Source organism: Castanea sativa, chromosome 12, assembly GCF_040712315.1.
Source record: "Castanea sativa cultivar Marrone di Chiusa Pesio chromosome 12, ASM4071231v1".
Taxonomy (NCBI): domain Eukaryota; kingdom Viridiplantae; phylum Streptophyta; class Magnoliopsida; order Fagales; family Fagaceae; genus Castanea; species Castanea sativa.
The window spans coordinates 48,213,841-48,238,528 of NC_134024.1; the positions used below are offsets into that span (position 1 = coordinate 48,213,841).

Below are 24,688 nucleotides of genomic sequence, written 5' to 3' on the forward strand. Positions count from 1 at the left end.
CCATTACGTTGTGGATTTTATAAGACTAATTATGTGTATAATTTAAACAAGTCACATAACTTATTAAAAAATTTATGTGACCAAAACTATGTGTTGATAGTTTTTTCAATTGTCATATTGTGGGTGGGTTTGCCGGAGTTAGCTTCAAGCCAGATTTGATATAAATTATTTCTTCTTATTTAAGCAAGATAATCCACATCAATAAAGCTTGTATATATATCTATCTTTTCTCTCAAATAAATGAATAAAGCTTGTCTAGGTTGGGGTTTGTTGTGGCCTAATGAAGCTCCAATTCAGGTTAATTTTGAACATGGACAGTCTCGCCAGCTTGAAGGCTTATGATTTGCAATAGACGTCTTGCATTCTCACTTTGGTTGACTGTGTTGCAGACATCGAAACATGTGCTACTTATGTTAGTGTCTGAAATATAAAACATATAGAAAAGCATTTGAAAGACGAACCGTTAAAATTAAAATACTCAACGAATACTGATTGAAACGTACGTATATATGTATTATAGTATTATATCATTGATTAGTGAAGTTCCATAATTGGTTTTTTTTTTTACCCAGTTATTAGAGCTGTTATATCCTCATATATAGCCATCAATTGACACAATTCTTGTTGGAGACTCTTTGTATTGTTGCTCAGATACCAATATTTGAAAAAAAAAAAAGGTATATGCACATGTAGGATTGATTAATTCGATCAAGTAACATCAACAACGAAAGCAAGGCAAATGAATCTCACCCTAAGGAGCCTAAGAACCCTTCCACCGAAAGTAGAAATAGAGAGTAGTTTTCCTTCTTTTTCTCGTATTCACATTCACACATTCACTTCCATCAATTATAGATTTTTGTCATGAATAGTTATATAGTTAATTACTGGTTGAAAGTCAAGAGAGGCCACTCTTGATTATGGACTACAATGCAGACTGCCAAAGGGAATCACGTTAATCTTTTATGTTCTTTGTCTTTATAAGCTCCTTTTTATTTAGACTCGCTTTTCCCCCTTGTATTTTAGTAAGAACAATATGAGCAGTTAGCTTTCAAAATAAAATATCTTACTACTTTTTTTTCCTTATTTTTTAGCTATCAAGAACCATATAAGAGCATCCATATTGGTGGTGCTAAATAGCTAGATTGCTATTTTTAGCACTACCAAATACCAAAATATGCCCTATAATGGTGGAGCCAAAGCTATATTTTTTAGCTCCACAGTGCATTACTTTTTACTGTGCACTGTAGCAACTGAAAGGTTAAAAAAAAAAAATTATTTGTGCGTTCACACTACTGTGAATTATTTTACTTATTTTTATTCTTTTATTCTTATTTCTCTTCTTCTACGTTCACACTGCTATTGTGTGTGCGTTCACACTTCTTTTACTCATTTTTTTTTCTTTTTTTTATATAGCGTTCACATTGCTATATATTGTTTCTACGTTTACATTACTATGGTTCTTTTATTCTTTTATTTTTCCTTTTCTTATATATTGTTTTTTTATTTGTGCATTCACATTGCTATTGTAGTAGATATATTATTTTATTGTGATGTTTATATTATTTTATTGTGTTGAATGCTAAAATAGATTCACTAATACTGGATGTTTTGTAAAGTGAGTAGGTAAAATAGATAAAATAACTTTTTGTGGTGTCAAATAGCTAGAAAATAGCTCCACCAATGTGGATGTTCTAAGCAGTTAGCGCTGAAAATAAAAGAGGGCATAAAAAAATCCACACTAATTAATACTTAAAAAAGAATTGTATTCAGTGTATAAAGCTCTCACTTAGGAGAAGTGATTGGCAGGTTACCTCATACCTCATGATTCTCTTATGGAAATTTCATGAACCATTGTTACTAGTTTCATAATAAAGGTTAATTTGAGCAACATCTCATCAATGGAGTCCATCACTGACCACAATTATCATGCACTAATTACACCATATTTATCAAGCTTACTATTTTTTCAGCCATGAGGCCAAATTTTTGACCTACACGCTACACCTGCTCAACTTCTCTACCTATGCTCTGATCCATCATATTATTCCACTTAAAAATTATATGCTTGAAAATGATTTTGCAACCTGACGCATTAACTTTATGGGGTCATGAATCATGATGCTACTAGCAAAGACACAACTATTGGAAGATTAAGAAAAATCTACTACCAAAACGATAAAGGAAATGCCCATGCAGATTTAATTTATCAACTATTTTACGTTAAGTCACCTCATTATTCTTTCTAAAATAACCAAGCCTCCCATGCATAGAACATTAAATTTCATGCCCAGATCAAGTTAAGTAAGAAAACCTTATTTTCACAAGTTGCACTATAAATTCGAGTGGCCATGAAGCAATTCTCTCCATACTAAAAACAAAGACAAAAGATAAAAATATAATGGAGAAGACTACTAAGGCATTGCTCGTTTTCACTCTATTTCTTATGGCATTTCTCACTGGTACTGAAGGAGGAAGAGATGTGCCAAAGAAAGATGATCAGGTCTACCGGCCTCAGAATTTCGACTTCGGCTTTACTTGGCCATTCTTATTCCCTTTCGGGACTGGATTCAGTATTTTTTCAGGCATTCCTGGCTCAGGTTATCTTGGAGGCTCTCCTGGTTTTGGTTCTGCGGGTCCTGGTATTGGAGGAGATGGTAGAAATGGGGACATTCCTAATGCTGGTATTGGAGCTGGAGGCAACTCTCCCTGACCAATCAAATGGAACTAGCATGTTTCGAAGGTGTTTAATATAAGGGTGTGTTTTATGATAATAGTAAATAAGCAATGAGCCTCCAATAGGCTGTGTCCTATTTGTGCTTGTTCAATCATCTTCTATACATATGGCTAGTGATATGCAATGAAATAAAAGTGTGCTTTAGCTATGTTATCTCCTCAACACTTTCAATAAATTAGGACCCTGTCTCAAGGGGTCATTCCTCTTAGGAATGTGATTGTCTCACTCTTACACTCCCATTTCACACCATCCCTGATGTCCATATATAGATTGTGTGAAATGGACTATGAAATAACTATTTTCCATCCTATCGTACTGCAACTCAAAGTACAGTCCAAAACTTTTTTTTTTTTTTTTTAAAATCTCTCTTGAATTTAATCCTTTTTTAATAATGTTAAAACCCTACCAATTTTAATGCAATCACGATGTTAAAGAAATGACATAACCAGTTGACTGTGAATACTAAATGTGAATGTATTATCAATTTTTCTTCAATGACGAAATGAGTCCTCATTTTGAGTAGTTTTAGGTCTTCTTAATTATTTAATGAAATCATAACCTGTATACATATAGTATAAATGATGAAAATTGCATTGAAAATGTGAAATTATCTAAATGGTGATATAATATTTTAAATTTCTTGTATCTTTGGTAGTAGAGATTTACATAAAGCAAACTATATTAGTAATTGATTTAATAGGCTAATGGTAACAACTACAATTTTGACATATTTTTATCTTTATTTCTTGTTTGAATCATAAGAAAATAAATTACTAAAATTTTGTGAGATTAGTTGGCTTATGTACAAACAAATAGAATAAATTTTTTTTATCACACACACCAAGTTATTACAGCCATAGGAAAAATCCACTTGGAGATTGATGATCCCAAATTGCTAGCAAGAAGTTTAAAACATAGAATTTCATATATATCACGAGGTTTAAGAAACCAACAAATAGTCATAAATTAAAAAGGAGGATTAGTGATTCTCAAAATAAAAAATAGTATTTTAAGAGGCCCTATGTTAATTTGCTTGAGTGGATTTAATTTAAGCTCTAAAAGGTTTAATTACCCTTTTGGGCTGATAGTTTTAAAACCTGGACCTTTTAATGAACCGTAAAAGCTTTTGAGATTGAACTGCAAAGGTTTGACCGATATCGAATAGTGATGATGTCATTGTTAATTTAATAATTAATTAATATTAAAAAACATATAAAAGTTAACGATCTGATCAAAAATAATATTTAAAGAGGTTCAAGTCTATCTTAATTAAAAAAAAGGTGATATTACTTTACAAATTTATACAAAGATAATTATATATTCTACTATTTCAAATACTTTAGCAAAATTGTATTACCACATAACAATTTTTTAGTATACCAATATAATTTAAAAAGTAACTTCAAATGTTTGGATTACTGTATTCCGGCCATTTAAACTTTCAAAAGAAAAACAAAAAGAAAAAAAAAACCAAAACTACAAATGTCTTGTTTCATCTCAAATAATTAGTTTAAATACAAAATACTACTACCTTTTTTGGAGTCTGGACCCTGGCCTTGTAAGTTGTAATTTGAACCTACTCACCTAGAGTTTCAAACGGTAATAAAGAGAAGAGAAAAAGAAAAAAAAAGAAAAAAAAGAAAAAGAAAAAGAAAAAATCTATATATATATATATATATATATATATAGCCAGCCACTCAACACGTATCATCTTATTTAATTTTAAAAATTAAACCATGTTTGGGCCAAGTTGCCGAACCTACTCACCTAGAGTTTCAAACGGTAATAAAGAGAAGAGAAAAAGAAAAAAAAAAAAGAAAAAAAAAAAAAAAAATATATATATATATATATATATATATATATATATATATATATATATATATATATATATATAGCCAGCCACTCAACACGTATCATCTTATTTAATTTTAAAAATTAAACCATGTTTGGGCCAAGTTGCCGAAACCCTACTCCATTGAGAATGTTAGTCAGGCAATTTAAGAGGGTGTTTGACAGAGTAGTTTGAGATGATATTTTTGTAATTTTTTAAAATACGTGTAGGTGAAAAAAGTGTGTGAAAATGTGTGTAATGTTGTTTAAAATGTAAAAATATAAGTTTAAATATGCTTACCAAACAAGCCCTAAAAAGTCCTCAGCGCGCTTTCATTCTTCTCACGTTAGTATTTAAAGAGTGCAGTTTTTTTTTTTTTTTTTTTTTGACTCTGCCTCAACCTTGCCAATCATGGCCAACAGCAAGTGTTTATGCTATTTGTTTTATTATTGCTATTATTATGTTATTAATTTGTGATTTATTTATTATATTATGGAGTTAGAAAATGATTTTGATAAATATATACGTACTTATACAGGAATTCTATATGATCATGTGGGTGTATATTCAAAGCTCACCAATGCTTACTGTTTGGTTGTCATTGATGCTTCTGAGAACTTCTATAAGTTTCTTTTTCCTTTCTTATTACGTTATTTATTTCATGTTTTTATATGTATTATTTGAATTCAAATTATACCTGGTGTAATTCTAAGTTAAAAACCTTTTTATAAGATTAATATTTTAAAAAATTTTAACATTGGATTACATATTTTTTGTATGTTGTTAACATGCCCACCAAGTTTCTTGTCAATTAGATGTTACTAATCGCTAACCCGTGCGATGCATAAGATATTTAAAAGAAAGTTATACACATTCACTTTTATTGTTGAAACCAATCAAATTTGATAATTGTAATTCAAAACAATCATTGAAAATATGAATAAATAGATTAGTCAAATAAACACTATTCATCTAAAAGCCACAATGATATGGTTCAAGCATGTTCCAATAAAAAACCATTTCAAATAATTACAACATATCAATTTTTGGAATGAAACCTCGTCCCCAAGAAATAATGAGCTATCCACATCAAACATTGTAATGCTTTCTCTTTTTTAAATTATCTAGATAAAAAAATAAAAATAAAATATAAGCAAACTACATACTACCTATAGATTATTACCAATTATCACAATAAAAAATGATATGACTGAAAATAATGGTGGAAAAATACTAACAAAATTATATAAATCACAACAATGAGCTATTATACATTTATAGGATTTGAATACCACATGATTTAAAAAGAGGTTGAATTTAAGGGTAAAGTAATGATCCTAGACCAATTAAATATTTTATTAAGCCACTCTACCACTCTCTACGTCCTCAAATTACAAACAAAGTCCATTAAACACACTCAATTCAAAATCACTAATTCCAAAGAATTTCCAAGTATTATTTTCTATACTACAAACAACATGTAACGTCTTATCTACTTTTGACTTACAAAAGAGAATTTGTAAAATCATATCCCAAAAGGCATATGGGATACAATGGAAGGACTCTGATGTGGCTCTTGCACCACAGCTTGTGGCAAGATACAATGGTTCAGATGAAAGTTTATTATAATGGCAGACCCTTAAGGTATGTACTGATGCTATAAGAGCTGGAGGATAGGTGGGTATTAGCAAAGGAGCTTGGTAATTGTTGTTTTGTTTGAAGAAAAGGAATGCAAACTAAGTAGTTCATAGTCTTAGTACAGTGGTTTGTTGGAGGGAAAAAAGAGTTTTGTACTGTTTAGTTGGCTTGTAAATTTTTTTTTACCAGAATATATATAATTTCTCAATTTAGTTTGGCAAAATAATTTCTTTTTGCAAAATAGGCTTAAATTTTAATCATTCAATCACTTATTGCTCCACAATTGATTGTCCAACTGGTATAATTGCAGTTAGCGCTGTCCCTTTGAATGAGTAAAATAAACAGTACAAAAATCTCTAGTGTTACTGCTCAAGGCACCTTCTGAGGGAATTTTGCTGGAGAAATATAGCTACATAGGGCTCTACCATAAATGGAACTTACTTATGTTACTGTTTATTGACTAAACATAATGTCAGTCTCTTGGCCTTCATTGAATTAGAATAATTTCCGTTGGGATAACTTTATGTGTGGGGTTTGGAGATAGGAACTGAGGTGCGGAGGCTTTGGCTTTATAACCTAGTGGGGCTGATCCTTAGATTCAAATATGCAATTGTTGATTGGGTTTTCTAATGTGGAATTGCACAGGGTAAAAGTTGATCTCTATATTGGGTGCTACGGGTTGAGAATATATATATATATATACCTACCTAATCTTGTATACCTAACAGAGGTATAAGTAGATAATTATTGACTTATACAAACTTGATTAATATATAGATCGGCTATATTAACTATTAAGTAGTGTAAGAGAATATAAGGCTAAAAGAGTTTACCTATAAGGTTTCCATAGAGTTTCTGATCAGCTGCTACAGTATTGAAAACTCTAATCCAATTACCTTGGTATCAATCTACGCTGACACAGATACATACACAGATTTCTAATCCAATTACCTTGGTAATACATACACAAATTTCTCATCCCACTATCACAAAGGAAATTGGGAAATTTTTTTCACCTGTTACAATATTGATTTATATAAAATTGCCTTATTTCGCACACACAAATAAATTGTTGAGGTATCCACACTACAGGACTACATGAATAGAGTTGCACTAAGTCGTTGTAAGCACACAAGCACTACAAAAAAAAGGTTCTATAGCCGCGTTTTTAAAATATGACTATAGCTCAAAAAAACGTGGCTATAGGATGATTTGGTCTATAGCCACGTTTTTTTTAGGCTGCGTTTTTAGTCGTGGCCTAAAATACGTAACTATAGGCTTGAGGTGTCTGTGGCCACATTTTTTTAAACGCAGTCATAGTTGTGAGCTAAAGCCGCGTTTTTAAAACACGGCCATTGTTGTGGGCTAAAGCTGCGTTTTTAAAACGTAGCTTCAGTCCATCACTATGGCCACGTTTTTAAAACGCGGCTTTAGCCCACAACTATGGCCACGTTTTGAACGCAGCTATAACCCCTGAATACTTTACAACAGCCTGCTCTACACCCTCATCCCCCTTCTGCTTTTTGGCAACTTGCTTCTCTAGCTCTTGTTCAGCTTCTCTCTTGCCTTCAAGAAGATCAAAAGGAACACAATTACAATAGGAACATTTTTTTCCTTTGACTTTCCTACAATTTCTCAGCAATGAAACACAAAATTGATGCCCACAGTTCAAACAGCAGGATATAACAATCATAATAACAATCAAAAAATAGATAAACTTTCTAGTTTTCACAAAGCATCTATACACTGAAATTCCAAAAATTTATTTGCCTACATCACAACAATAATGCTATTTTTGTGATGGCAAAAAGCCTCCCAATGAACCAAACCTAGCATAACTCATCAACTCTAATAAGACAATAAGACAAGTGATATTAACCAATTTCTTATAGGTAGCAAGAAGAATAGCAAGAAAAATATCCTAGGAAAGCATTTCTAAACTTATGTAGGAAATCATGCTGGATAAGCCACAAAATCTTTGCAGGCTCAAAGGCAACCACACACATACAAAATCTAGGAAATGACTATCCTACTATTCTCATCCTCAACTGCAGATTTGGTCCTTACATAAACTAAGAAAGTAGTTCAGTTCCAAGCAAGAGAAGTTAACAAAATGATGAAGAAGTAAAAAATAAATCTCGTAATTCTCTTTTCTTTCAAGTCAAAATTTCCTATCAACAAAACAAAGAAAAACAAATAAAGAGATTGATCCAGAGAAAAGAAACAAAGAACAAGGGATTCTTACAAAATTCTCTTTTCTTGCACATTCACGCAGTATTGTGTTCAAACTCCTAGCTAACATCTTAAGGCCATCCCCAAGGGATTCTTACCTGTAATTATTAGCAAATAGTTGGGTACTTGAAGAGCTTTTGAACATTCACATAGCCAAAAAAAGAAATAAATAAATAGAAAAGAGATTCAATGACTTATGCATAGGATTTTTGCATTTGCCCATTGTCCACGTAAGCTATACAAGCAGAATCAACTGAATTATAAATGAGTAATGGTACAAAGAAAATATTTTTGACAAACAAATTTCACTAAGTTTTCAAGTTATTATTAATTCCCATTTGGGTCCACCACTAACACTACTTTATTATTAACCATTTACAACTCTATTACACCTCAACTATTGTGAAACAATTTGTATCTTTTAGACTTATTGATTATAAATTGAGTTCTTTGGTTCATACGCACCTCTACACACACACACACACACACACACACACACACACACACAAATTTGTTCACAGAGGCTATGAAATTTGATAACTTTTGATTAAATTATAAGTTGATGATAGAACAAACACTCATGCAAACAAAGATATTCCAAAATTCCACCACTAAAATCAAATGTTCAGTCAGCAGAGTGTAACAATACCCACCTTTTTAGCTGCTGCTGCTTCAGAAGAGTAACATTTTGATGAATTTAGTAGATGTCCAAGTCCAATCCTTTGTAATGACTGATCCACACACACATGCAGAGCAACCCAAAAAAATAAATAATTAATTAAAAACAAAAAACGAAATGAACAAATACTTAAAAATAGTAAGTAAATATATGCTAATAACAAAAATGTTGATTCTAATAGTAACATACATACATAATAAGCAGAGTAGCCTCCAAGTCTTTGTGACTCCTCTTCAATTTCTCTTTATTTTTTATAATTTTTTTTTGAGAAGATTCTTTTTTCATAGGATTTTTATTGTTTAATTGTACATATTATATATATAAAATATATAGCATATAATTAAATTGCCTATCAAACCATCCAACATTGGAACTAACACATAATGTGACATGCGTAGGTGCTTTCCTGTAACCAATTTTTCTTTATTCAAAAAATATGTAAATAAAGCCCTTTCTAAATATTGTGGCACACCTTTCCACTTCTGATGCCTACATTTACTAAAGAGGCTGGTCTCCTAAATATAATGAAGGTAACAAAGTAATAAAAAAAATCTACACATGCCCACACAAATGAATGATAGGCAAAGGAACCAGAAATCCAACTCATATAAACACAGGAAAACTCCCAAACTGTCCTTATAGCGTAGCTTCAAAGGTTTTTATTTTTATTTTTAATATAGTTGGGAGATATAAGGTGCATAGAACTTAGTAGCTGAAAAGAAGACTAGTTGAAATGCGCAATCTATATGAGTATATAGAGAGCAGCCAACACAATACAAAAGAATTAAGTAATATAAATTTAAGTTAAAATATAAGAAATATCACTTGTAAGGCATAAATGTGCAAAACGCTAAAACCATAGTTTGACATACACATCAAGTGGCATAGAACAAAAGCCAATGTGTTTGGCTGCACTTGATCAAGCACAAATCATGAATCTAATGGGTCATTCAACCTGCAAGGAAAGGCCCTCTCATAATTCAGATCAAAACCTCAAAACAAATTATGCTTACCTAAGTTGCTAACCTTAAAAAACAAATTATTTCCCAATTTTCATAAACAAAATCCAAAACCCAGATAAAAGCATTCACAAAACAAAAAACAAAGGACCACAATCTTAGCTCATAATTTCTCTACAGCCATAAATTCAGCATGTAAATCAAAATAATAATTAAAAAAAAAAAAAAAGTGGGTCTACCAAACAATCATCCAATTAACAAAATTCAATTAATATGAGAACTCAATAAAGAAAGAAAGAAAAAAAAAAAGTCTGAAACTTTGAAGGTAATTCACCCATCCCATACACTCTTGGTAATTACATTGAAGAATCTTTTAGGACTGGCCCTAAGGTATTGATTAAGAGACTTGAATTTGGGACCCCATGGATGGCATGAAGCCATGAACCATTAGACTAACCCCTTGGATGTAAGTTTAAAATTAATTTCCTCTACATTAAACTTTGAAATTTTCTGTCCATTTCCCCCTCATATATTAAAGCTATACATAGTAGCATAAAACAATCCAATGTTGCAACGTTGCTTTTGGGAGCTAAATTTAAAACATCAAGAACTAAACTTTTCGATGTGAAATAAACTAATGAAGAATAAGATAACTATATATTTCAAGTCTATGGTGCTTAGAAAGTAGAAGAATATGAAACCAAATAGAGAAAAAGGGAAAGATAATAGAAGAGAGACCCATTTACCAAGAAGCCACGAAAAGCAATTTGGATTCGGATAGCAGCCCATTCTTGTCATACAGCCCTGAAATCCTTAGGATGAGCACGAACCACTGTGGCCATTGCAGCTGTAAAAGCATTAGCCACTGGAGAATCAGGCCCTTCAGAAGCTGCTCTGTGGTTTCCTTTGAAACCTTTCCATCAGGACCCCAAATCCCTTGAAGAACTCCTCCATAGCCTCTATTTCTTGCTCTTGCCACTCACCTTCTCCTAAACACAACACAAAGTTTTAGACTTTATGCATAAACGGAGAATGAAAGTGTTAGAAAGTAGGATGTCCAAAGGTGGGGAAGGTCTAAAGGTGGGGGAGGTCTGAAGGTAGGGGATCCGAAGCAATAAGATTGGAAGACTAACGAAGAGGACAGCGCGAAGATCTTGTGGGCGAGATCAGCGAAGGCTGGGCTAGCATGGGCTTGGGGCGAGATCGACGATGGCCGATGAGATCAGCGGAGGCTAGGCAAGAATGGTGCTAGCTGGAGAGATTGGTGGCGGCTGGAGAGGGTGAGACCATTAGAATGAGAGAATAAAAGAGGAAAGAAAGAAAGTGGAGGGTGAGGGCTTGAGAGATGGAGGCTTGGAGGGTGAGGGTTGAGATCGGATGGAGGGTGAGGACTTGAGAGATGGAGGTTGATGATGTGCGATGGGAGAAGGGTGTAAATTCTTTACTATACTATTTATACAAAGCCTAAAGCTGCGTTTTTAACATGCGACTATAGGCAAAATCTGAAGCCGCGTTTAAGAAACGCGGCCCCATCCCAAACTAAAGCCGCGTTTTAAACACGCAGCTTCAAACTAAATTTAAGGCCGTGTCTATAAAATGCAGCTTTAGGCAAGCTGGAGCTGGGGTTTTTTAAACGAGGCCATGGTTAAGATTTTTTATAAAAAAAAAATAAAAAAAGGTCCTATAGCCGCGTTTTTTAAACGCAGCAATAACTCTGCTCAGAAAAACGCGGCTATACACACTAAAAACGTGGCTCTAGACATGGGCTATAGCCGCATGTATAAAACGCGGCTTCATATGGATAACTTAAGCCACATTTTTAAAAAACGCGGCTTTATCTCGTCTGTAGCTGCGTTTTTGAAAACGCGGCCTAAAACCCGCGTGTTTTGTAGTGAGGATAAGACCCAATCAAAAAACTAAAAAGGGAATAAAAAACATCAAGCAAAAGAATAAAGCACAAAACAAAATGGGATTTAGAGATACCTCACCCGAAGCATCCAGCTTCTATCAGTATTTATATACTGTGAGGAGAGGAGGAAGGAAGATAGAGAGGCTACCGTTAGAAGGGAGAGAGGCTGGAATTTGAAACCGTGCAATAAAAGACTGGGATTTGAAACCGTAGAACAAAAGCCGTGCAACAAATGAGAAAGTGGGGAGACTGGAATTTGAAACCGTGCAGCAAAAGAGAAGGAAATACAGAAAGATGTAACCTATAACCGTGAAAACAAACCATGCAGCAAAAGAGAAGGAAATACAGAAAGTTGTAACATGTAACCGTGAAGACAAAGGGTTTCACAAAGGGTTTATGTTGAAAAGAATTAAATTTATAAAAAGTGAGCAGGTGGAATTAAATTTATAAGAAGTAGGCTTTATGGTGGAGATGGGCTGGAAATTATTTTAAATTTATTAGTATTTAAAATTGATAAAAATTATTTTAAAATTGTAGGACAAATTTAGAAAAGATGATGGAAATGACATGGCTGCTAACATGGCTCAATATGAGAGCAACAACATTAAACACTACGTTTCAGCTTTTAGTATTATATAGATATAGATAGATATAGATTTGTTATTTGAATTAAACTTTTTAGAGCTTAAACGGTATACTTTTGAATTTTTTTTTTTTATATATTTGATCAGATAATTTTACATGTAGAGAATAAGAAGAGAATCTAATCTTAGTGTGGATTTGTTATAATTTGTTTCAAATTAAAAATATTGAGTGGTGTAATATAATTTAAATTTACATTAGGTATAACTTGAACCAATTCCTTATATATTATATTTGTGTGTGTATGCATACTTACGATGAAATGCAAAACTTTGCAGGGCGTATGAGGCTGAGTTAGCAGATGTTATCCCTGTGGTTAAGACTTCCATAGCTGGCACTAGCATTATTGGACGCCTTTGTGCTGGTACTATTAATGATTTTTTAGAAATATAGATTGATATATTAATGGGTACAATACAATACAAAAAAGTACCCTCTAGGTTTTGGCTTATGTATGTATTCTAAGACTTTTCAAAACTATTCAATTTGCTAACTAAGCATAAATGGCTTGAAACACTATTTGAAAGTTCTGTCTAGAGATGGAAAAGGAAGCAAGAGGAGAGGGGGATTTTTCAAATGGTGTTAAGTAGCAATTGTGTTTAGAGAGAAAATCGGATATTTTTGAGACGTTATGGTTGTACATGACATTAGTGAAGACCTCAGGATAGTTTTTGTATTTTACCCAATTTAAATAATTGCTTTCACATTTCATAACTACTTTCAACCAAAATGAATTATCACCTTGCTATCATTCATGCTTTGCAGGAAACAAAAATGGGCTTCTATTTTTTTACAACACCACTGACCAAGGTTGGTTTAAATTCTCATTCGGGACTGAAATAAAATGCATTGTTATTATTATTTTTTCTGATATAATTAACGATCTAAGTTAACCACTTTATGCTAATCCGGTTAGCTTCTACCCTACTAAAACAGTAAATTTCACAACAATAGATTTGCAATATTTGTGTGTGTCCGCTATGTGTGTAGTCATCTTGATCTAAAGTTGCTTCATAATCATAAGAAGTTCCAAGTGAAATATTGGACTCTTTTGAATTGCCAAGTACTTTTTCTGAAATTTTTTTAATTTAAACTTATTTGATGGCCGGTTTTGCTTATTCCTGTTCTCATTAAAAGCATCAGCATTTGGATTTGGCTGAAAGATATGTTATAGGAGCTGTGAGTTTGTTCAGGAAAATTCTTTTGGCCTTGATGTATACTGGAATAATGTGCAGAGTTTGTTGGAGATATGAATATAAAAATTGGACATACCATTAATTTATCTTTGAAATATCTTTCTATTTACATATTTCTCAAAAAATAGGCAATGCACCGTAAGCTTGGCCTTGAGAGCAATTCTGAAATTTCAAATGAAGGTAGAGGGAAATTCATAATATTTTGAATTCAATTCATGTTCTCTGGCGATAATGTGGTATTGGCATGAATAGATTCCAATTTTAATGACACAGAGCCATATTTTCTTTAAAATTCATAATTAATGGGCAATTGACTTGCAAGTTGCAACTCATTTTACATTAGCAATAGTGATGCATTTTATCCTCCAATTTTACAATTTGATTGTCTCCAAGAAGCTCATGACTTTAGATAGGATAGAATGGAGGAAGGGAATACATATGTTTGACTTTAACTAATTTGTTGAGGTTCCATAGCTGACCCCAAAAATTTTGGGATTAAAGCTTTGTTTGTTTGTTGTTGCTGTTGTGTGGTCTCCAAGACGCTCATGCATAGCTTTCTGTAGCATTTTATCATTTTTAATGAGATATTGGGAAATGGCATGCCTGGTCTTTTAAAGCTTGCAGCATTTAAAACATTCACTCTTATGCTCAGTAAAGTCTCAACTTTTAACTGGGGTCAGCCAAATGAATCATTTTTCTGTTGAATAAGAGGGAAAAGGGCTTTCTAAAATTTTATTCTCTACTTGATATAGACATCAATGAAATTTTTATTATCACAAATCTAAAAGGGTTTTGTTTATCCATACTAATTTACCTGCCATGGTTAAATTGTATTCTATTGATGTCTTACTCTTATTGTTTTCTGCCTAATATTGCATGCAATGATCATGTTGCTCTTGCTCACACAGATCTTGGAAGGGTATTATTGTTTTATCTGTAGAATGAATATTTTTTAAAGCTGTTTGGCAGCCCAATCTGAAGAAGAGATTGATGAAAATATACTCAAATATTGATCTCTCCTTTCCTTTTTAGCTAGCACCATTAACCCCATTTATCAGCTTGAAGTTGGTCACTTTTTTAGGATACTCATGTTGAAACATTTTTTTTTCCAGGAAACTGAAGAGATCATTGCAGATGTTCTTGGAGTCGAAGTTTTTAGGCATACAATTTCTGATAAAATGCTTGTGGGCATTTATTGTGTCCTCTCAAACAGAGGTGCTCTGGTAAGGAAAAATGGTTCTCCTTGGAATGGTGTTTATTGAGGCATCTACTGAGTCATGTTTTGTATAACTTACTCTGTTTTTGCTGAATACTATACAGGTTCATCCCCATACATCCATAGAAGCAATGGATGAATTTGCAACACTTCTTCAAGTTCCAGTGTCTGCTGGGACTGTGAGCCGAGGCAGCGAGGTGATAGGTGCTGGTTTGACTGGACAGCATTTTGTGGTTGGGATACCACAGCAGCAGAACTCAATGTTATTGAAGCTGCATTCCAATTGAAGCAAGCCCAGCCTAGCACGTTTATGGATGTGATAAGGAAATCATTGATTGAGAGCTATGTTTGAGTCTTGCATCTCAGCCTTCAGCCAAGGATTGATGACAATATATTATAGTTATGAAATTGAAGCACTTTTGTTCATTTGGACTTCTTTCTTTTCGTCATTTATATTTTAGCTCTGCTGATGTTTTAATTTAATCAAGAAGCACTAATTTGGACCGATCAAAAAAAGGAAAAGGAAAAGATAAAAAATTAATTTGGGAGTTTGGCAATTGTTTTTGACATTGGAATTTTGGTTGTGGTTATGATGGAATGAATTGAGTCTCTGTTAAGTAGAAAAACTTTTTTTTTTGAGATATTAAGTAGAAAAACTTTAAAATCACTAACAATGCATATTTGTGGCCCACTGGAATATTGGTAGTGCAGGAGCCGTATATCAGGCCTTCAAAACAGTCACTTGCCCTTTGAAGCCCGAAGCATCCAGTCTATTGATTTTCTTCGCATTATCAAGCATTATATAGAACAAAATCATGAGACAAAAGTTTTCAAACCATTGTCAAAAACTTAGAGGTCCTTTAAGAGTACTAGTTATCAAGCCAAAGGAATGTGTTCTCCATTACCTGGCCAAATGATGTTTAACTATACTCTATACCCATTAGCTCCCCTTCTCGTCTGAGCTCATGAGTCATGAGCAAGCCATGGGCACTGCTCTAGTGTATGAGCAATCCGTAGATATTATGCATGTTCTAGATTTAAAGGCATCACATATGTAATGCCATAACATTGTGCATCTTTAAATCAAAATATTATCATTGTCTCACATGTTAGGCTAAGCTTACCGTTAAAAAATAAGATTTAATATCCATAAACTCCAAAATAACATTATAATCCAACTTCTAATGATAAAACATAAATAAAAATCTCAAATAACTCATGATAGAGTAAACTCGCAAAACAAAAGATTGAATTTCAAATACAAAAAGAAAGTCCCCGAAACTAACAATGCACTCAAGATTTCAATGATAGTCCACCTGACGCTCAAAACATCATGTCCTAAATGATCTTGTAAAACTGTAAACACAATCAGCTAATCTGCAAAAATATTGAAACAAGAAATAAGGCGCTAAATAAACCTTGTAAGTGATAAATCACAAGATTTGTATTGAAACAAGGTGTAAATAGAATAGTAGAGGTGAGAAAAATATTATTGGTTTCTTAATGGGTTCAAAAATGTCAAAAAACTCACTGGATAATAGCGTAAGAATCAGAGGCAAGTCAAAAGAGAACAAGATCGTGTATTATATAATGGAAATGACACTCAATAAATATATCACAAGTTTGATAATCTAAACGTGCGTGTCTTGTGTATTGCTCCATTTGATATGGTCACATTATTATCTACAAGGTTTTGGGTCAATGAAATATATCTCAACTATCAAAATTATTATCAACATAATCACATTATGAATCTACACAACCTCCACTACATCACATAATCTAGATGGGTTACTGAAACTATCTTATAGCCAAAAATTCAAGTCCAAGGAGTATACATACATCAATATAGTAAGCCAAAAAGCAAGGTGTGTAGCTAACCCACCAATCCATCAAAGCCAATCCAATCCATCGGTTGGGTCGATATTTAGGGGTTGGTAAGTTGGGTTGGGTTGCCAAATTTTATTTTACAGCAAGTTGGGTTGAATGCGGATTAGCAGATTTACAAATTCGCCTAACCCAACCTGATCCACCTATATTTTATATATATTTAAAATATATATTATATGGTTTTTATTATTTACTCTTGATTTAATGAAATGCCAACATATTTATAAGATTTCTCATATAAAAAAAACATATTCATAAGATTCTAAATTTGCTTTTATTTGTGTTGGTTTGATGCACTAATCATAGAGTTTGTATTAGTTTGGTGCTATGCTTAGGTTTAATTAGTAAATCTGTTGTTATTTTAAATGTCCAATCCGATCCACGTGAGTTAGGTTGGACCCCTATGATGGATTGGGTTGGATTGAGTTTTTTTCAACTTGAATATAGTGGATTGAATTGATTAACTTAACCCATGCACACCCCTATAAAAGATTATGAAGCTATAATGAGTTGGAATTGAAAACATCAAGAATATGCCGTATAGAGAACACTTTTGGATATATACTCCTAGATCTTAGTTACATGGTGTTCCCTCATTTCATATGAATGTTAGATCCTACCATAAATTATTTATTATTATTTTTTGGTTGAATCGCCATGAATTCAATTAATAGAAGCCACAATAATGTGAAAGGAGGCAATACAACATAATTGTACTCTTAGTGGATCTCGAAATTTTTTTTCAGGAGGTCATTAAAAAACTTATATTAAATAAAATTTAATAAAAGATGAATTTTAATATATCAAGTTATTGACAAAAAAAAACCGCAAATATATGAACTTTTACAATTTCATCATAAGAGTTTTCAAATTTTGAAATCATTGTATAATAGATCATTATCAGTTGTCATTATCTACTGCCAGTGTAGGTAGGTGTTACCATTTTATTTTGTTAAGTTTGAATAACATTTTTGTTTTTATGCAGTTGTCATTATCTATTTGCCATTATTTTTATAAAAATATTTTAAACTAAATGAGAAAACACAACCTACTAACACAATATTAATTATTGACCTACACAGCCATACACATCCACATATAAATAATACACTAAGTGTCTACTTAACTAATCAAATGCTTGAACAATCACTCACAACTTTACTATTTTTTTTTAATTCTTTAACTTTATAACAAAAATTATTATAACATGATAACAATACACATACATGTAATAAATCACATTTATTTCCTAATTATTAAATTATATAACAATCACACACCCTTGGTGTGATGGTCATTCCACAAGTATAAGTACTTGTGGGGTGTGAGGATTAGAGTCGGATTTCAAGTTTTCAAAAAAAAAAATATATAAAGTTATATTATATTTATACAGTAAATGCACACATCTACACGCACTCACAAAATTCACTCTTTGTTTGTGTGTGTGTGTGTATTGAAGTGTCCATACAAACTTTTTTTAATTAAAAAAACGTATTACCTTTTTGTTTTATTTAATATGGATATAATTGTAGATTTATACCAACTTCATTTTCTATCTCTCCATTTTCCATCCTCCCAACCAAACATATATGAAAGAAAATAAAATCTCTTCTATCTTCACAATTTTCTATCCCTTCTTCATTTTCTATCCTCCCACTTTTCAATCCCTCCAACCAAACGCACCTTTATTAGAGGATAGAAAAGAGCACTTGAATAATTACTCTATAATATAGTCTATAAGTATCTCCACCAATTAAGAGCACTTGTACAGATTAAGCAGTTTATAAAATCAAGAATATGTCCATTAGTCCATTAATACTTCCAATTTCAACATCTAATTAACATAACAAGAATTCCGACTTTGACAAAATTAATGTACAGTACAGTGGACATATAATGCATATTTATATGTATTAATCTATATATTGATTTACAATGCTCACACTACCAGAGATAGAATAATATTTTATAAATGTTAAACTCATGGAAGAAAGAATAAATAAGAGAGAGAGAGAGAGAGAGAGAGAGAGAGAGAGAGAGAGAGAGAGAGCAATTACTCCATACCTAATTATCAGCTTATTTAATCTGCTTGCCGTCGAGATAAATGTCTGAGGCATGAGCAATCATGTGCCAATACTCTCCGATTTCCGGTTGGCATCTTCTAATCAATTCGGGACAATCTGCAATTCTGAAAGATCTTAGAGCTGGGAGACAAAGCTTCCCCTTCGATAGAGCAGACAATTTTGGGCAATTCAAAATTGTAAGTCGTCTAAGAGATTCGAGATTCACCAGCCACTTTGGAAATGCTGTCAAGTTAGGACAACCGTCTATTTTAAGGATTTGTAAAGAATTTGCAGAGCGTTTAATCCAATCGGGCATAGCCACCAACTGTGGCAATCCAATAAAGCCTAATGCTTGAAGGCTTGTTGGGATATCATCTTGATTGTCTTCCATTTCAATCAGATCAAGCTTCTCACAATTCTCAATAACCAAAGCCTCTAATGTGGTAAGGAATTTTAGGATAGGAAGCAAAGAGATCAGACCCCCACAATTGTCAATTCTCAAGAACCGAAGGCTTGTACAGACTTGCATCGTTTCAACTAAAGATTCTAGATTGCCACAATTTGATAATTCCAAAAATTGTAGGGAATTTGGGCACCCAGGTAGAGACTTCTGTTTGGTTGTCACCAAAAACATTCTGAGTCTGATTAGGTATCTTATATCTTTTGGTAATTCTTCTAATTTTTCACATCCTCTAAGACTTAAAGTTTGCAAATTTTGAAGCTTGCAAATGGAGTTAGGGAGTTTATGAATTCTACAATTGCTACTCAAATCCAACAGCCTTAAATGCTTCATGGTGCCAATGGAGTTGGGTAACACCTCAAAACTTGAGTCACTTAAATCAAAAAATCGCAGGTATCTAAATTTTGAGACACATGAATCAACAAAGGATTTAGTATAAGGTCCAACTCCTTCCACCACAGAAATAATGGTTCGTAAACTCTTTGATTTTTGTAAACATTTTAAAACATTTTCATTCTGCAAAGTATATATGACACATGCCATACCTTTTTAGAGATGTTTTGGATCTGACAATTAATAATTAAGCACTCACTTTGGGCTAATGATAGTGCTAGATCATGTGCAAGATCATGTATTTTAAATTCTCGCATGTAACCTAAATCAATAGAATCTTCAAGGAAACATCTTGAATAGAGCTCATCTATATATTGGTTGCCGATATCTTCCATCTCATTTTCATTTGGTGATTGAAGAAGCCCATTTGCCATCCAAAGTGGAATTAAATCAAAAGTAATGAATTCATGATCTTTTGGAAAAAGTAAAAGAAAAGCAAAACATTGTTTCAAGTAAGATGGCATCTGATTGTAACTCAATTGTAAGACCGACAAAATATCCCCTTCTTTTCTGTTCAATTTCCACATTTCATTATCTCTTACAAATAGCCAATCACGTTCATCAAGCTTTGAATATAGTAGGCTTCCTAACGATTTCACTGCCAGGGGAACCCCTTTGCATTTCTTCACAATCGCATCCCCAATTTCCACAAGGTTTGTGTGCTGCCTCTCTTTTCCTTCATCAAATGCCCATTTTATAAATATGGACAGACAATGTTGATGTAAAAGACCTTCCAAGTTGTATGGGGACATGGTGCCCATCATGGAAGCAATTGTTGGGCTGCGTGTAGTCACAAGAATCTTACTTCCATTGGCACCCCCTACCAACAAATTCCTCAACTCAATCCATTTCCCCCTGTCCTCGTTCCATACGTCGTCCAAGACAAGAAAGAATTTCTTGCCATCCAAATTATTTCGAAGTAGCACTTGCAACTGCTCTTCATCCAAATCGCTACGATTTTCACTAGTTATTGATTTGATCATTTTAACCAGTAGTTGTTTTAAAACGAATTCGTCAGACACGCACACCCAACACTTTAACTCAAAATGCTCTATCACTCTTTCATCATTGAACACTAGTTTAGCTAACGCAGTCTTGCTAAGACCTCCAATCCCAACTACAGGAACTACAGAGATGGATTGACCATCACTAGGACCCATTAGATGCTCCACAATATTTTCTTTGTCATGGTCTCTTCCTATCACATCTGAAGGCTGGACAAAGGAGTAACTCATCTCCCTTCCACGCACCACATGCCTATCATCCGACCGTGGAGAGAGATGAAACTTAGCCCTATCGGCTGCAACCTCATCTAATCGTGCTCTGATTTCTTTGACTTTGTGAGCCATCTTGGTTCAGAATATAAGTGGATTAGAAGAAGAAAAGAAACGGCGTACCTTCCGAGTGGTGCTCCCCTGCATTTCCACCACTTGCTTTCGCAGCGCTTCACACTCGAACTCATCAAGGACATCTTGAGCATCATAAAACACTTCTCTGAGCTGCCCAAGCCAGACGGTCAGCTCCTGATTATGAACTTGCTGGTCTTCTGCATCCAACAACACAGCTTCGACGTTAGATAGGGTGTTTTCAAGTCTTCTCAGATCGCTTTCCACACCCCATACCAAGCAAGCTTCTTGGAAAGCCGGGGACACTAATTCCCCAAGCAATTTGGCTGCGATGTTAAACACAAATGTCTCTGCTGCCATTTTTAGAGAGACAAAGAGAAATAGAGTTTTCTAGAGAGAGAGAGAGATTGAAATGGGTAACAGAATGAGAGTGAGAGGTGATTAGGAAAGTCAAGGGATTTCAGATCGAGAAGGAGTCTTGGCTCCAAGTGGACCCACTTTTTTTTTGCTTTTAGTCTACTTTACCTGAGCTGGAGCCAACTCACAAACAGAGAGTCAACAAGTTCAGCTGCCAACTTTTCTTCATGTTGACTGGTTGATTATTTTGGAGGGGGGGGGGGGGGGAACAAAATGTTGACCGGTTGATATTATTGGACACATGGTGCTATGCCTTCTTTTTTTTTTTGGCTAAACATATGGTGGCATGGTGCTGTACCATGTAAGAGCACTATCCTAGAAAATCCATTTCTTTTCTTTTATGTGATTACTGTGCATAATCTTGATTGATTTTGCTTGAATTGAAATTCCTTGGATGGGGGATAATTGGTGATCACTTCTAAATACTATTGTCATCCTTGGGGTAAGTTTGCACTCATTCTATTGACATTGTTTAAATTAAGCACTCGTTGCTCACATTCGCATTATTGGATTTCAGTTATGTACTACATCAAACCTTTTACTTCAGTCATGAGAATTGTATTCCAAACGAAAAAGTTCTTGTCTTAACTTTCAATCTGAATGTAAAAATTGTTGTATGAGTTTTAACTGTCTGTTTCCTGCTACAAAAGGCAAAATCTTTCCTTATTGTTGCTAAAAATGAAAGAAATGTAGCTTGTAAATGATGATTGGCACTCAAGTCACTTGGAAGCTTCTGACCTATTGCTGTTTTAATGTCAAATCTTGCCATCTGAATCAATTTTTTCAATAAGATATCCATGAATTCAATACTTGTCATAGTGAATTACACTAAATCAAAATTGACTAATGCTAATGAACCCTTTTTTTTCCCTATAGATCAGGGCTAACTGAGACAAAGGAAAAATGCTCAAAGTCAGTTTTTATTCGGGGTGGGCTAACTGGCTGGAACTTCTGTTATATTTCTTATATTACTGTGGGGATCTTAGGTAACTGTTAGCAAGCGCAACCTTGAAGAATCAGTTGTATGTAACAGATTCGACAAAGAGAAAAATAATTTTAGTATATTTAGCATTTGCTCATACTTCCCTTTGCATTTAGTAGGGCTGTGGGTGCGTCATTGGGCGCTTTGAAGAAATGTCGGCTGGGTTTCAATTAATTGAGTGACAATGGCGTGCATGTGTTTGCATAATCACTATAAATATGGGCTCTACTTGGCTGAGTAATTGTTAAATTGACAGTACTAAATTGATTTACGCAACCTGGTATATCTTGTTTAATGTCCATCTAAAGCTTCTTAGTAAAATTTTGTAAAATGATCCAATTCCATGGCTTCTGCCAGAGAGTTCTTCTTCAAAGTAACCACCATGTTCTTAATTGGGTGTATTAATTATTATCTTCAGGTCCAGTAGCTCCTGCAGAGCGAACCTTCAAAATAAGATATGCCGAAGTCATATATGGTGATAAACAACATCAACCTCGGATCTAATCCTATTAAGATTTGAGGCTTTAGGCATGGTCTATAGTTATGTGTGTGTAATAAAAAATTTGGAAAAGTGAGTTTTACTAGATCTAATCCTAATAAGTATCAGAAAATAAATAAAAGTAGGAAAATTATTTTGGCCTTTGGTGGCGCACATCTACTTTTTATTTTGGCCTTATGTGCCGGACTTTGATGTATACAACATTGGTGGCTACGTATGCCATTTGCGCCTATTTGGAACGATGTGAAAACAGGGCAAAGCAGGTGCCAACCCAAATTAAAGCAATTTCGTGTCTTGTATGTGTTGTGTGAAAGAGATAAGAATACTCAAAGAGATAACAAATAATGATTTTAACTAAAATCCTAAAAATCATAGCATGCTTGCAATACACAAAAACAATGTAAGTGACGAAGGAATAAAAAATTATTACAGACAAAAAGCCATATCACAGTACGAGCAATTGAATGAACTAACTTTTAGTCCCCTTAACTAGCACAGCAAGATTATGAGAATGGTTCATGGATTTGGGAATGCTTACCACTCTATGATGATGATAAATATGAATCATTATATACTAAATGCCATAAGTTAAAATCCCATTATATAATATAATTATAAAAAAAAAATTAAAAAGGAATTAAAAGATTTTGGCATTTACAAGCTCTTATTTTGATTTAAGTTCTGAACTCAATTCTGATTTCTATATTCATCGTATTCAAATTTGAATTCCGGTCCTATATATAAAATTGAATTTGGATTAAAAAAAGAAGCCTCATGATTTTAGCTTTTTTCATCAATCACTTAACAATAGAAAATATTTTAAATTTTTGACACAAACACAACACCAAAAGGTTGAGGATTGAAATGACATATTTGAAATGTTATGGATCGAATTGACATAGTATAAATGCTAAGGACTAAAAATGTAATTTACCTAAAATTGAATTTTGGATTAAAAAATCTGGTCTAATATGAGCCCGTCTTGTTGATAGGCCTAAATGGCTACGTACGTGTAATAGCTTTTGCATTTTGAACAAAAACAATGGCGACCTAAGAAAGGAATGCATCCATTTGGGCCTAAGAAACCATGGGCTCAGATGAGGATTATTAGTTGTAGAATGCTTCCTTTCAAACTTATTGAAAATGTACGCAACATTCTGATTATAAAAAGGTGTAAATGCATTTTCTTCCTTATATTTTGGAGTCATTTTTATTTTAGTTTTTATATTTTTATTTTATTATTTTTAGTCCTTAAAATGAAAAATGCGTTCTATTTTGGTCCTTACTGTCACTCACTAAATGAAAATATCTTACATGGTAAAAGGAGTGCACTATTGATACAGTAAATGCTGAGGTGTCTATTAAATAATATTTAAAATGCCATGTCAGCATCCATGTGTCCATTAAAATAAATTTATCAATTTTAAAAATTAAAAAAATTACAAAAAATAAACATAATTAAATCTATCAATATTACTTTATCAATTTCTATTAAACTTTCTGGGCAAACAAACACAACATAAAAGTTATTAAATCTTAAAAACTCAAACAAAATCTCCAAGCTCTCTTTGTGAAAATCTCAAGCTCTCTCTCCAAGTTATC

General features: G+C 33.2%; 1 long non-coding RNA gene and 2 pseudogenes across 1 annotated transcript; 1 reads left to right on the forward strand and 2 right to left on the reverse strand.

Annotated features, from left to right (window-relative positions):
- The first annotated feature begins 4,976 nt into the window (after positions 1–4,976).
- On the forward strand, positions 4,977–15,388 carry LOC142618641 (eukaryotic translation initiation factor 6-2-like; annotated as a pseudogene).
- Positions 7,269–11,479, reverse strand: LOC142621064 (uncharacterized). Its single transcript, XR_012841693.1, has 4 exons — positions 10,820–11,479; positions 9,089–9,166; positions 8,449–8,533; positions 7,269–7,769 (listed from the first exon to the last, which is right to left on the reverse strand). It is a non-coding gene; the product is annotated as an uncharacterized LOC142621064 (long non-coding RNA).
- A 776-nt stretch (positions 15,389–16,164) lies between the features above and the next one.
- Positions 16,165–21,602, reverse strand: LOC142620978 (putative disease resistance protein RGA1; annotated as a pseudogene).
- Between the last annotated feature and the right edge of the window lie 3,086 nt (positions 21,603–24,688).